Genomic DNA, 12,330 nt, shown 5'->3' with positions numbered 1-12,330 from the left:
CTTTTAAGATTGTTAATCTAGGATGCCCAGTTATTACATTACTAATACTCTGTCTAGTCGCCTATAGGTATGTATTTTAGTAAGTACTTTACGTTTGGGCTGGTGGAGTGAAAAAAGTTAACTCGGTATTAGCTTATCTAAACTATATGTCTGTGTTGAATATGTAGATGCATTTTTTCATGTTGCACTTTTATGCAAAAACCATCAACACCATGTCACATTAAGCACAAAGTAGCTTTTAAAAGCAGATTGATTAGCTTTTGAAAGGCTTTATCCATTACCATGATGGTTCCTCGTGTTTACATCTTCATTACTCAGTAATGGAACGGACCGTCTCTTGTGAATGGAAAATGTGCATAAAAAACAAGTGGCAGCAGTGCTAGTGTAAGTAATACGTAAAAATAATAGGTAGGTATAGTCAAGGAATATAATTTTAATAGGAACCATTTCGTACAGCTATAACTACCTAATGTGTTTTGATACATCATGACATCGCGAGTTTGAGATGGTCGTCAGCATTTATCATGAACTTTACTAGATTATTATTTACAACGACGGGACTTAATCGCGTAAAATAAGTTTTAAATTAAACAAGACCAAGTGCGGGTAGTTCGAAAAACTCGCGCGCCTAGAAGATGTTGATGTCAACTTTAGCCAGTCTTCTCCGAGACCACGGGGACAACGCCGTCCTCGAAACGTCGGAGGTAAATTTAAAACTTATTTTACGCGATTAAGTCCCGTCGTTGTAAATAATAATGAGTAAAAATCGTGACAGTTTAAATCAGTGTTTTACTAGATTACGTATTCATCATCATCTTCCTCGCGTTATCCCGGCATTTTGTCATGGCTCATGGGGCCTGGGGTCCGCTTGACAACTAATTCCAATAATTGACGTAGGCACAAGTTTTTACGAAAGCGACTGCCATCTGACCTTCCAACCCAGAGGGGAAACTTGGCCTTATTAGGATTAATCCGGTTTCCTCACGATGTTTTCCTTCACCGAAAAGTGACTGGTAAATATCAAAAGATTACATATGCCTAATAAAATTAAACATTCTTCATATATCCTAAGGAATAAAATTAATAGGCACACGTATTATACTTACACTTAATTATATATAGGAAAATTAAAAATGACAAAAGTTCAAACTTTATTTTTTACCACCCATCATAATCATTATTAAAACGTATAGGTACTAAACGGAAAGATACGGTTGTTTTAATGTCATCTTTATCATCTTTAGAAAATCTAAAATAATAATAGTCTATTTTTTTAACAAGCAGGATGGTCTGTGAACGATAATATAAAATTTAGAATAAATTTTAATACTGAGAGTGCAAGTCTTACCCAAGACCGCAAGTAACTTTTCCACTTTTAAAATTTATTATAAGTTTAATAACAAATAATAAATAATTGAGATTAAATGTTTTTCGTTATTGTGCTACCAGACACGTAAATGTTTGAGACTGCTAGATAACAATATATAATTGTAATACTGTGACAATATCAACTAATTTACAATTCTTCATAGACGTAGTGTTAGAGTTTTACGTAGTGTTCTCATAATGACCGATGTTCAGATGACGATAAATAGGTAAGTATGATATATAAATCCGTATTTATTAGTTTTGTCTAAAACTTTCGGGTTTCGTACACATTTGTTTGCCTTTAAGTCTTACTCTTTATTTCTTTATTTTATTTTATCTTCAGATGAAGAGTGGGTGGGTGGTTTGAGTTTGTGATGTCTACCCCTGACTTTTCGTCGTCGGGTATTTAAATAAATGTATGTATGCAGAAACGATTTTCGATTTTTCACCACCACTAAAACGACCACGACCAACGCAACCTGCGTCAAAACGTCGGAAATGAAGGTAAACAAAATAAATTCGCTACTAACCCGCTTAAATTATGATTTAGGTAATAAGAATTAATATACTAGGTGTTTAAACTTCCAAATCGAAAGAATTAAACAAAAAAAAATTAAAACAAACTTGAAATTTAAAGAATTTACGTACTTTTTTATGCAGATTACGAGTTCACGTGTCTATAGTACCTATGTACATGTCTCTAATGCATCGAGTTGTCGGCTCGTTTGATCTTTCCTACAATCGGCCGTAATTGATGATGCGCGGGAGTGCCCAGCGAAACCAATCGGGCGCCATCTTGCGGCGAGTGGAAATAGACGAACCTGGGAAATTGAAAAACAGATATAGGTCTACCGTTTAACTGAGGCCGTTGGTAAGAAGTTATTATGGTCAGCTGGTTCTGTGAGCTGTGGATCTCGCGATTGCGAAAATAATCGAATCGGTTGAGAAATGCGACCTGACCTGGGTGCGTAGACAAGATGCCAATCGTTCACGCTTCGTAGCGTAGTTATCTCTCTCTATCACTCTTCCATATCAGTGCGACAAAGACAGTCACCCAGTAGAAAACATCCGGACATACGAAATCATTTTTGCCCAAGTTAAAACGGAGACCTTCGCTTTCGCTGTGTCAATTATGTTAAGTAAGAATGCAGGTAATATATAAACTAGTTTTTCTCCCAATACTTAGCAACCTTCTACTTGGCAACCACCGCTCAACTTCTTTGCCAACCGTCTGAGATAGTTGGTACACCAGTTCATCTGCGAGATTGACATTGGGCGAATACCTTTATATGCGGTGAAATATTGCAGTGACCTGCTAAAAGATTAATAAGGGCTTGTAGATTGAGACTGTTTGTCGAACGTTAAAACTTGTAGATGCTCGTAGTCATGCAAGTCTTTGCAGCTTAAGAACTTTGGGATTTTAAGAACAATAATATCAATTTCAGTACATAACTAACACACACACAGTTGTAACTGTGGAATCGGTGCCTATCTCGTGGCATAATAATTGATTCTCCTAATGTAATGTTACGCATAAAACTCATTTCGCATAATTGTTATTGTGCTGAAACAAAAAGTATTTTCATAAATATTTTGCATAGGTTGTGTAGAATAGGGTAGGTTAGGTTAGGTTTGTTTTATAATGTTTCAAAGATGTTAATAGTTTCAGCACAATAACAATTACGCGAAGTGAGTTTTATGTGTAACATTACATTAGGATAATCAATTATTATGCGACCCAATAAAGACCCGTTGCATGTGTCCGTGGACAACGATAGTTGCTTATCATCTGGCGATTCGTCTGCTCATTTGCCTCTTATATCATTAAGTTTTTGGCAAAAAAATCATTTTTGGTACAAGCTTTTATCGCTGACTGTACTTTTCTTTCCACAGGTAACTAATACTCATCGAGACAATTCTACCCAAACTACACAATTAGGTTGAGTTGTTTTATCCTATAGCCACCTCCTGGCTCCATCATCAGATCAGCTCGATGGTATCATAACATTGCATTGTCATCCGACTTACATATGTATGTAAATTTTCAGCTTCATTGGAAATAGGAAAGTGGGTCAAATTTAACTTGCAAGATTTGACCCGTAAATACATAGGTATGTACATTGGAAGTTAATAAAAAGCTTGTAAAAAATACTACACATCGAGTTCAGTACATTGATATTGTTGTCGGATATTCAAAATTACGTGTCTCCTTTTTGTTTCCTCCTCTATATAGCTATAACTAAGCTAAAATTGTTTTCATGGTTCTTATCATTGTATCATTTTAAATGTAAAACTCAGTAAAACATCGGCAACTGAATGAAAGCTCAAGTAAAAAAAACGTGACTACTCACACGTTTACAAAAATTTAATTAACAATTTCAATGGAGCATAACTCTCATTTTCAATATAGGTTAACGGACGCAGAATAGAAGATAAATTCAAAACAAAGGAAGCCAGTCGTGAGGCACCAAGCTGATTTGATATTATTCTACTGCAGAATCGTGCCGCGGGGCCCGAGATTGATGGGCTGTCAATACGCAATGTACACTGCGTGTGAAACCATCTTCAGGTCTAGGTGGCAATTGCTTTACATGCAAAGTTACTGAATAACGGACATTTTGATAGCAGAGGAAGGATATTTTTAAACCTACTGGATTAAAAACAACAGTGAACACATTTTTCTCTGAGAGTATTAGGCTGATGGTATTAGGTAAATAAACATTTTAGTACCGTGCAATTAGGTAAATATAGTCCTTTTTAACGTTGATTATCAATGAGCCCTTTTGTTTTATACTCGTTATATTTATTATGTTGCTTAGATATAATGCTTTTTCTGTATTAGATACTCATTATATTTTTTACTGGAATATAACACTTTAAACTCTCGCGTTTTGAACACATACTTGAGGATCAAACGAACTTCTTGAAGTGAAGTTCGATCGAAGTTGCCCGAACCCGTTCGTATAAGTAATTAATTATATGAACGGGTTCGGGTAAGTTCCATGTCTACCCCGAACATTTTTATAAACAAATTTCGGGTAGTTTTGTGTTGTTCACTTAGATCTCCGTTGACATGTTGCTGGGACGTCAGTCTTTCCGTGACCACAGCTAGTGCAACTCAGCTGAAACAATGAAATTAAATCGCAGTAGACCCGTTCATATAATTAAATATTTTACTGGAACTTGAACTTGGACCACAGTTGTAGGTTGTGGACAAAAATTACCTGATTTTAAGGTACTGATATATGGAAGTACTTGTCTACGCGACATCGTGATAATGACATTGTCTGTTGATTTCAATCGAGTCGTGTTAAAAAGTGACACTTATTATAAGTATAATACGCCTGCAGAAGTATTTTGGGTTAAATACGTTCCGAGAAATGGGCGTCTTTTCGGTGGAAAACATATTCATATAAGAGTTAGCGTAACCAAATGTTACATTTTGAACGAATTTTGTCGATTTTTATTTATTTTTAAAACGTTACCTTACAATATCGAAATCCGAAAGCTATGATATGACTATTTAAGTTAAGATTGTTTTTTCGTCTTTTTTTGTTTATACTATCACATAATTGACATAATAAATAACCGACTAAAGTTTGATTAAAAGTCCGAGTTAGAGGTTACTTTGGGAATTAATTGTATCGAGCGAAGTGTCATAATTTGTGTATCGGAAGCTATGTTATTAAAGATAATATAGTCAAGAACTACATATATTTTTTCCACGTCTACGAATATCAACGCCTCTTAGAAAAACATGATCATATAAGGAGATTTTTCGCCTTTTGGCTCAGGGAACCACCTTAAGGCTTTAATCATACAGATTTTAGAAAGTAAAAGTTTAAAAGTCTTAGCTTTCAGTATCCACAGGAAAGACGCATGACTACCTAACTCATATTAAAAGTTTTTGACTCTTTTATCTACATACCTAATATTTGTTCGAAACCAAATCAGTAATTTACAATTAAAGCCAAAATTACCAGTATACCAATCTATTAACAGTGCTAATACAAAAGTAGTGGTAAAGTAGGTACCAACATAATAATATAATTATTATGATAGTTATCACATCGTCATTTAAAATACCTATGTAATTGAGTGCTCAACCAGTCACGAGGTCACGACTATATCTAGGGAAATAACTATAAATAAGAGAGCACTTAAACTAGTTACTTTATAAGATAAGATTGTATCATGTATGACTACATTTGAAAGTGTAAAGTTCGAACCGAAATTTGTAGATCGGAAAAAATGCCATACGTAAAACAAGATGTAATAAATATAGTTATTTTCGATACAAGTGCGGAAAAGAGGAAATTCGAAACGAGTGGCGATAAATTAAAACACGACCGCAGGGAGTGTTTTAAATCGACACGAGTTGCGAATTACCTATTCGCACGTGTATCGAACAATGTTTTACAGTACATAGGGCCCTTTAAACTTTCGACATATGCACAAAAAGTGCACTTTACGCACTAGTGCGAGAAATTAGCACCATATGTACTGTAAAAGTAGTTTCTCCAAATTTCAATCTAAATATTTACACCTAATTGATTAGCAAAACTTATATGATGACAGCTTGTACTCTCTCCGTATATACTGAGTTTGCATGTGAAGATTGATATGTGTCGTACTTATGATCATTTATTTCAATGCGTATTTACCGGCATCTTCACACGGTAGGTGTCTGTAATAGATTACTCGGTGATTTTTATTTATGCTTAGCGAATATGCCTGTGGGTAAAACTACTTATGGATCAAGCTTTAATTAATTGCTGGCAGGTGTGTTTTAACCAAAACATTTATATTACCTTTTTATTACCAGCAATATGACGCATCCGCCCAAAGTTTGTTAGGGTCACTTGCACCATCCCACTAACCCGGGGTTAACCCGTTAAACCGTTAACCCAGTGTCAAATTGAACTGGTAACCATGGGAGCTCCAGGTTTAACCGAGTCTAAGCTAACTTTACACCGACTTGAACAGTAGGAAGTCAGGCATCAAAAACGGCATATTTTCATAGAAAATTGACATTAATGATGACATTGCTATACTTTTTCATTGCAAATGCCACGCAGAGTTAACTTGGTCCGACTCCAAAGTCTCTCGATATCAAAAGCATTCTGCAGCTGTTCCAAGCTGCAGGGCTAGACTTAAAATTGTTGTAGGTGGCGATCGCAATAAACTAGGAATGGTCGCAGAGGCTTAAAAGCCTTACATAGCGAAGAAGGTACCATAAAAAAATTAAATATTTTCCTACAAATTGTCATAACCATGTCACGACCCAATTACACGCCAGATGAAAAAAGCCGAATGGAGGTTATGTTTACAAACATCCTAACCTAGGCTAATGATGAACGACAGGGCGTGCTCAAAGGTAATCAGCGGCCGTTGACCCCTGATAATGACTGCCCGATGACGATGCATGTAGAAGCACGTGGGACCTGTGACCATTCAGTGATTCCGTCGAAACAAATCGTTTTTGGTAACGGGCCTAATGATTGTGATGATTCTTGATAGTCCAGTTACGATTGTTTGGTGGTAGTCGTTATTTTATGTTGAATTATTTGCGACAAAATAGTTTAGGCTTTATTCCTTTTAACAAATATTATAAATAACATTATGATTTAAACATAACTAAAACAATAATATAACTAAAGTAAGTTAAAAATGGCTCAGCATTTCCTCGCTGAACTGTTAGGTTGATAGTGGTTGACTGTGGGCTGATACGTTCAGCTAGGAAGCTGCTCCTTGGTCTCCTGTAGCGTATTTTGTGTAGTTCTTTACATTTATTTATATTACTAGTATTATCAGCGCTTTAATTGATTCGGCGTTAAAATAATTACTTAATTTTGGCCCTTACAGCGACAATTACTTAATGGTTAAGGTATCTCTCTTATTATATCTTGCTATCTAGAGCTTGTTCACATTTTAAGTCGTGAACTGTTTAAGCAGTTCCTCGAATTGCAAAACATAAGTTTCAGCGCGTCATCAATTACTGTGACAGTCAACTGTTTTTCAACGCCTGCATTGTCTTCCTCTCTGTACTATCAGATTTCAGTTGAACCAATATTGAGACGTCAGCCAAATGAAGAATAATAAGACCACCGTGACTTTCAGAAAGAAAGTGCTGGTCGCAAATTGAATAACGCGTCGTTATGATTTTGATGGACACAGTACGGAAAACGAGTTTAAATGATGGCTCAATTGCCTGACTAGACGAATATTTAAAATGTATACTGGATGTTTAAATTGGCTTTTTTCTGATAGACTCAGGAAATAAAGCGTAGTATTCGGTATATTTTCTACAATCCACTTCAACAAAACATCTTTCAGTTTCCTAAATTTTCTAAAACACTAAACAACTTTACTTTTACGTGTAGTTGGAACACCTAGTTTGCTTATTTATACGGTATAATTAAGTAAACTGGGCGTAGGTATAGGTATAATTTATACCTTTACCTACGCCTAGTTTAGACCTCTAATCTATTGCTGTCCAAGCTCCATCATTTCTACAGGATCACCTTATCCCTGCCGCTCCCTGCTTCACCGCTCAGATGGTTGGCAATCCTCAACTGTATACGTTTCTCTTGCAGTATTTCCGGACCGATTCGAAATTCAAACCAAAAAAAAAACGCACTCACATCTTAAACACCGGCAACATACTTGCAACCATTCTCGTATTGGTGTCCATGGACGACGGTGATTGCTTACGATCAGGCGATTTGTCTGCTAATGACAACGGAGAAAAATTAAATAGGTAGAGATTTAAAGATGTTTAACCCTGAAATATTTAAGGTTAACACACTTTTCTTGCAACACTGTTAGTCTAGGTATGCCAGCGTATACTCGGCTATGGAATTGCAACATGCTGTACCCAATACATAGTAGGTATAGTTATAGTTAAGTATCGTTATTAGGTAAAATTGACACGTCGATCTTCATAACGGAAGAGCTGACGGTCGAACCAATCTCTCTCGGATATTATTGCCCCAATGAAACCCAATTTATATCGAGCTTTAACACCTAAAACGTGTTCTTGATGTTATTAGTTTGAGTAAAAATATATTTTACTTACGTATTTCATTAGCAATTAGTAGGCAAACTTGTAAAATGGTAAAATAGGTATCCAAATATTTGTTATTTATTTTTACACAGAAATATGTCAATAGGAAATTTCTTTGGTACAAACGGACTGCAACCCGAACCCGACTGCAATTTTATGGGAACCGCACGCTGACTGCATGCCAACTGCACAGTTTCCATTAGTATTTAAATCTTATTGTATTTTTAGGTTTAATTTTATTGAACTCTATCTATATATATTGTATGCTAACTACTAATTCCATATATCAAGAATGACCGCAGGCGTAAATTCATATTGATATACGTTACATTTCATTGTCCGTTGTAGAGCCGATTAGGCAAAATCATAGTTACAATCTTAAAGAAAGATAAAACCGTCACTGTTGTATGACTTACTAAGTATTAAAAAAATCTAGTCTTATTTGGTCGAATTCAGAAAAGATTCGATACTTCCCATTGTGTGGACTAATCTTGAATTGATTTTTTTCGGACTTTGACATTAAGACTACTTATTTTTCTTGATCCATATCTTGATTCATAATATTTAATCCGTGCATGTAGGACGTGTGTCCCCAAATCCCAAATAATAGCATTTTCTAAGAACAAGCAGCGACAATGACTCGACCAATCGGATATCAAGCGGCGCAACTGACATGTAAATCGTGATCGAACTCGAACCCGCTACTACCGGTGCCACCGGGCTGACTCAGCAATATTTAGCACACCTGCCTCACTATTAGAACATTCAAAAAGGTACACATCGCTTCTAGTCAAAGAATAATAGAACTTACTCCACGGAAAAAAAGGTATTTTTGAAAACGGTGTAATGCCGTTTGGGCTTTTTAAATGTACACATGAATATTATGATGATAATATTGTTATCATTCTAATTACGAATTAATACAGGACATTTGCGATAAGCGATCTTATTTAACAAAACTACCTAGCTTCAGGTAGAAAACGTGTACATAGGGGCCGGCCGGCTCAAAAGTTCTCAGACCGTCGTCAAATGTTATCCAATCCTTATAATCATATGCCTCGTTTTTTCCACATAATTCCCTGATCCTCTTAATGTTAAAAAAGGAAAGATGATGTTTTTAATCTAACGTTTGAAAGATTGACAGGTCGGTTCGCTCGGGGGCAGGTATCAGGTAAAAACTTTGATTAAAAATATTTCAGCGAAAGCGCGAGGTGCCTGGCGGGCGTGGTTCATTTTATATTTATATTTTGTGGAATCTAAAGTTTTAGTCCTACATATTTTAAAGATCTTGAAGATCGGAAATATACGAAAGATAGATTTAAATGAGGTAAGTAGGTACTTACCTATGTGGCTTTGATCGTAGTTTTGAGAAATTGTAAAAAAAAATACGGTTAAAAATGTGTCTTCTTTAGGTACCGTATTAATGTGATGCTATATTTGTCTGCAATGGGTAAAATGTTCCATAAAAGTTTAAATAAAACATATTACTTAACATATTCAGATTTCGTTTGTTGATAGCTTTAGTTTTTTACTACCTTTAATAATTATAATACCTACTGTTTTAATGTTATAAATATAAATGAATAACAACTTTTTCATACATATTAACAACACTGAACGTCTGAATTCCAAGTTCTATCGTCCCCTCTTAACAACTAAGGTCTCTCATTCAATTGTTAAACAGCTACAAGTACACATATAACTTGATCCATATCAAATTCGGCAACATCTCTACTTCCACCCTCGGCAACTTAGAGCCGCCATTTCTCAAATTGAACAGCCGAATGCATTCAACAGAAGGAGCCCTCGACAAAAAATATCGAACTAAAACCATCCCCTAAAATTATTTTAGTGAAAAGAAAGGAACTTAATACAGTCCCCACTATTCCACCCTTAAGGCGCACCCCTCGGTTTTGAATGTGTGCGTTAATAAAGTGGGTCGATGTGTGAGTGCCCTCTGACGAAGCGGCTGACGATAAAGTAGGGGTGGAAGAAAGTACGGGTTCCAATTTTTATTATGTTTAATATCGTCTAGATAATATAAACAGCTCACAGTTCGCCCGATGACAAGAAGATACGTAGCTCGTTCGTGTTTAAAGGTACCTACACATCCAGTATACTTTTTTAAGGTTTTTGTGTCGACATAAAAAATCCGGCCAAATACAAAGAACCCTCATGTTGTAAGAAAAAAGTTACCTAAAAATACAAAAAAAAACACGAGCGTATTTTTCAGGCGTAAAAACCAAAAAAAGCTGTTTATATAAAAAATCGTAGAAAGCACATAAAATTTTATTATGTTAAATTTTCTCATTTTTTTTATGATATAGGAGGCAAACAAGCAGACGGATCACCTGATGCTAAGCGATTACCGCCGCCTATGGACATCCGCAACACCAGAGGTATTGTAAGTGCGTTGCCGGCCTTTAAGATGGGAGTACGCTCTTTTCTTGGAGGTTTGAAGGTCGTATCGGTCCGGAAATACCGCAGGCGACAGTTCATTCCACAGTTTATTTACGCCTGGTTCAAGTTAGAGGAGAAGGGACGGTATATTATTTTGGAATTTTGAATCTATTATTTTATCGCCGCGAGATGGCAGCACTTGGTGACGTCGGTTGATGTCACATCCGAGCGAGCAGTGGGGCCTCACGCCACCAAGTTGCGATGGAAGGGAGAAGATCGGCGCGCCTCACTTTTGTACTTGACTTCGGGCTTCGATGTTGTCTTGATAATTATTAATATAAGTAAAACATAAAATATGTAACTAACAAAATGTGGATCTTGGTTATCTAAATAAAGAACTTTTATTATTATTAATATTCATTGTACTTTCGTTGGATCAAGTTAATTATATTGATTATTTATTGGGGATCCTTTGCTTTCATTTTATATTATTAGCAATTTGTTTTATTAATCGTTTATTTTTATAATCATAATTTTCCAGTCGCATAATGGAGTTCTGTATCTTCATAATAATAATAATATGGTACGATATAAGTAAAATGGCATATTTTTTAGGGTTCCGTACCTCTGTCAGCAGAAACTGAAACGTTATAGGATCACTTTGTTATCCATCTGTTTGTTTGTCTGTCCAGACCCGTTTTCTCAGGAACGCATGGAAGTATCATGCTGAAAATACTATCAAATACCAAATACTTAGGTCTGCTACCCCTTGAAAAAAATCAACGCAATCTAAAAAAAAGATCGTTTATGTTCCTTTATGGCGCATCTTTTAACTCTCGCAAAGCAATCAAAACCTATAGGACACTTCCCGTTGACCTACAATCATAAAAAGATGCAATGTCATGTCGCAAAAGTCAAGGAAAAAGCCAGGAAACTGTAAATTTGTAGTTATATAACAAAATAGTTACTTTTTTGCGATTATAAACATATTTGCAGTTGGTAAACGAATCGCGACCTATGTCGATGCATGGGAACAACTGTTTTTCAACGGCAAGGTTAAGTTTGTTCCTCAGTATCAGTTTATCTTTTAGTTCAAAATAGGTATAACATTAACAGTAAGTTTATACTGAACCCTCGGTGTGTGGTTCGGACTGGCACTTAACGGGCTTTATTTATACATATTAAACTAAGAGGAGGCCGTTGGAAGCTTACGTTATCGGGTACCAAGATTAAGCATATACATATAGGTTGCTGTGCCTCAAACAGTTTTATTTTTAGTATGTGGTTGCCCGAGATAAACGTGGAATACCTATTCAACTACGCATAACTTTTAAGGTGTCTAAAAATTACAGAAAATACCTCATCCAATAGCAAGATTGTCGGCATATACAGGCTGTTGCATCTTAAAAAGTATAACATAGTCTGTGATATGATGCGCTTCCACTGAAATACCTTAAAAAATAATTTGAACCCACACTTACTTTCCACCCGTACCG

General features: G+C 35.8%; 1 protein-coding gene across 1 annotated transcript in view; it reads left to right on the top strand.

The window, feature by feature from the left end:
* The first annotated feature begins 677 nt into the window (after positions 1-677).
* The window catches only part of LOC134751224 (homeobox protein Hox-A7-like), a 149,255-nt gene continuing 137,602 nt past the window's right edge, over positions 678-12,330 (top strand). Inside the window, exon 1 of the mRNA XM_063686611.1 lies at positions 678-704. The gene's annotated coding sequence lies outside the window, so the exon portion shown is untranslated. The remainder of the gene's footprint in view (positions 705-12,330) is intronic.

The sequence above is a fragment of the Cydia strobilella genome, chromosome 2 (genome assembly GCF_947568885.1).
Source record: "Cydia strobilella chromosome 2, ilCydStro3.1, whole genome shotgun sequence".
NCBI lineage: Eukaryota > Metazoa > Arthropoda > Insecta > Lepidoptera > Tortricidae > Cydia > Cydia strobilella.
Note: the sequence above shows the minus strand (reverse complement) of the source record. Positions and strands in the feature narration are given on the sequence as shown.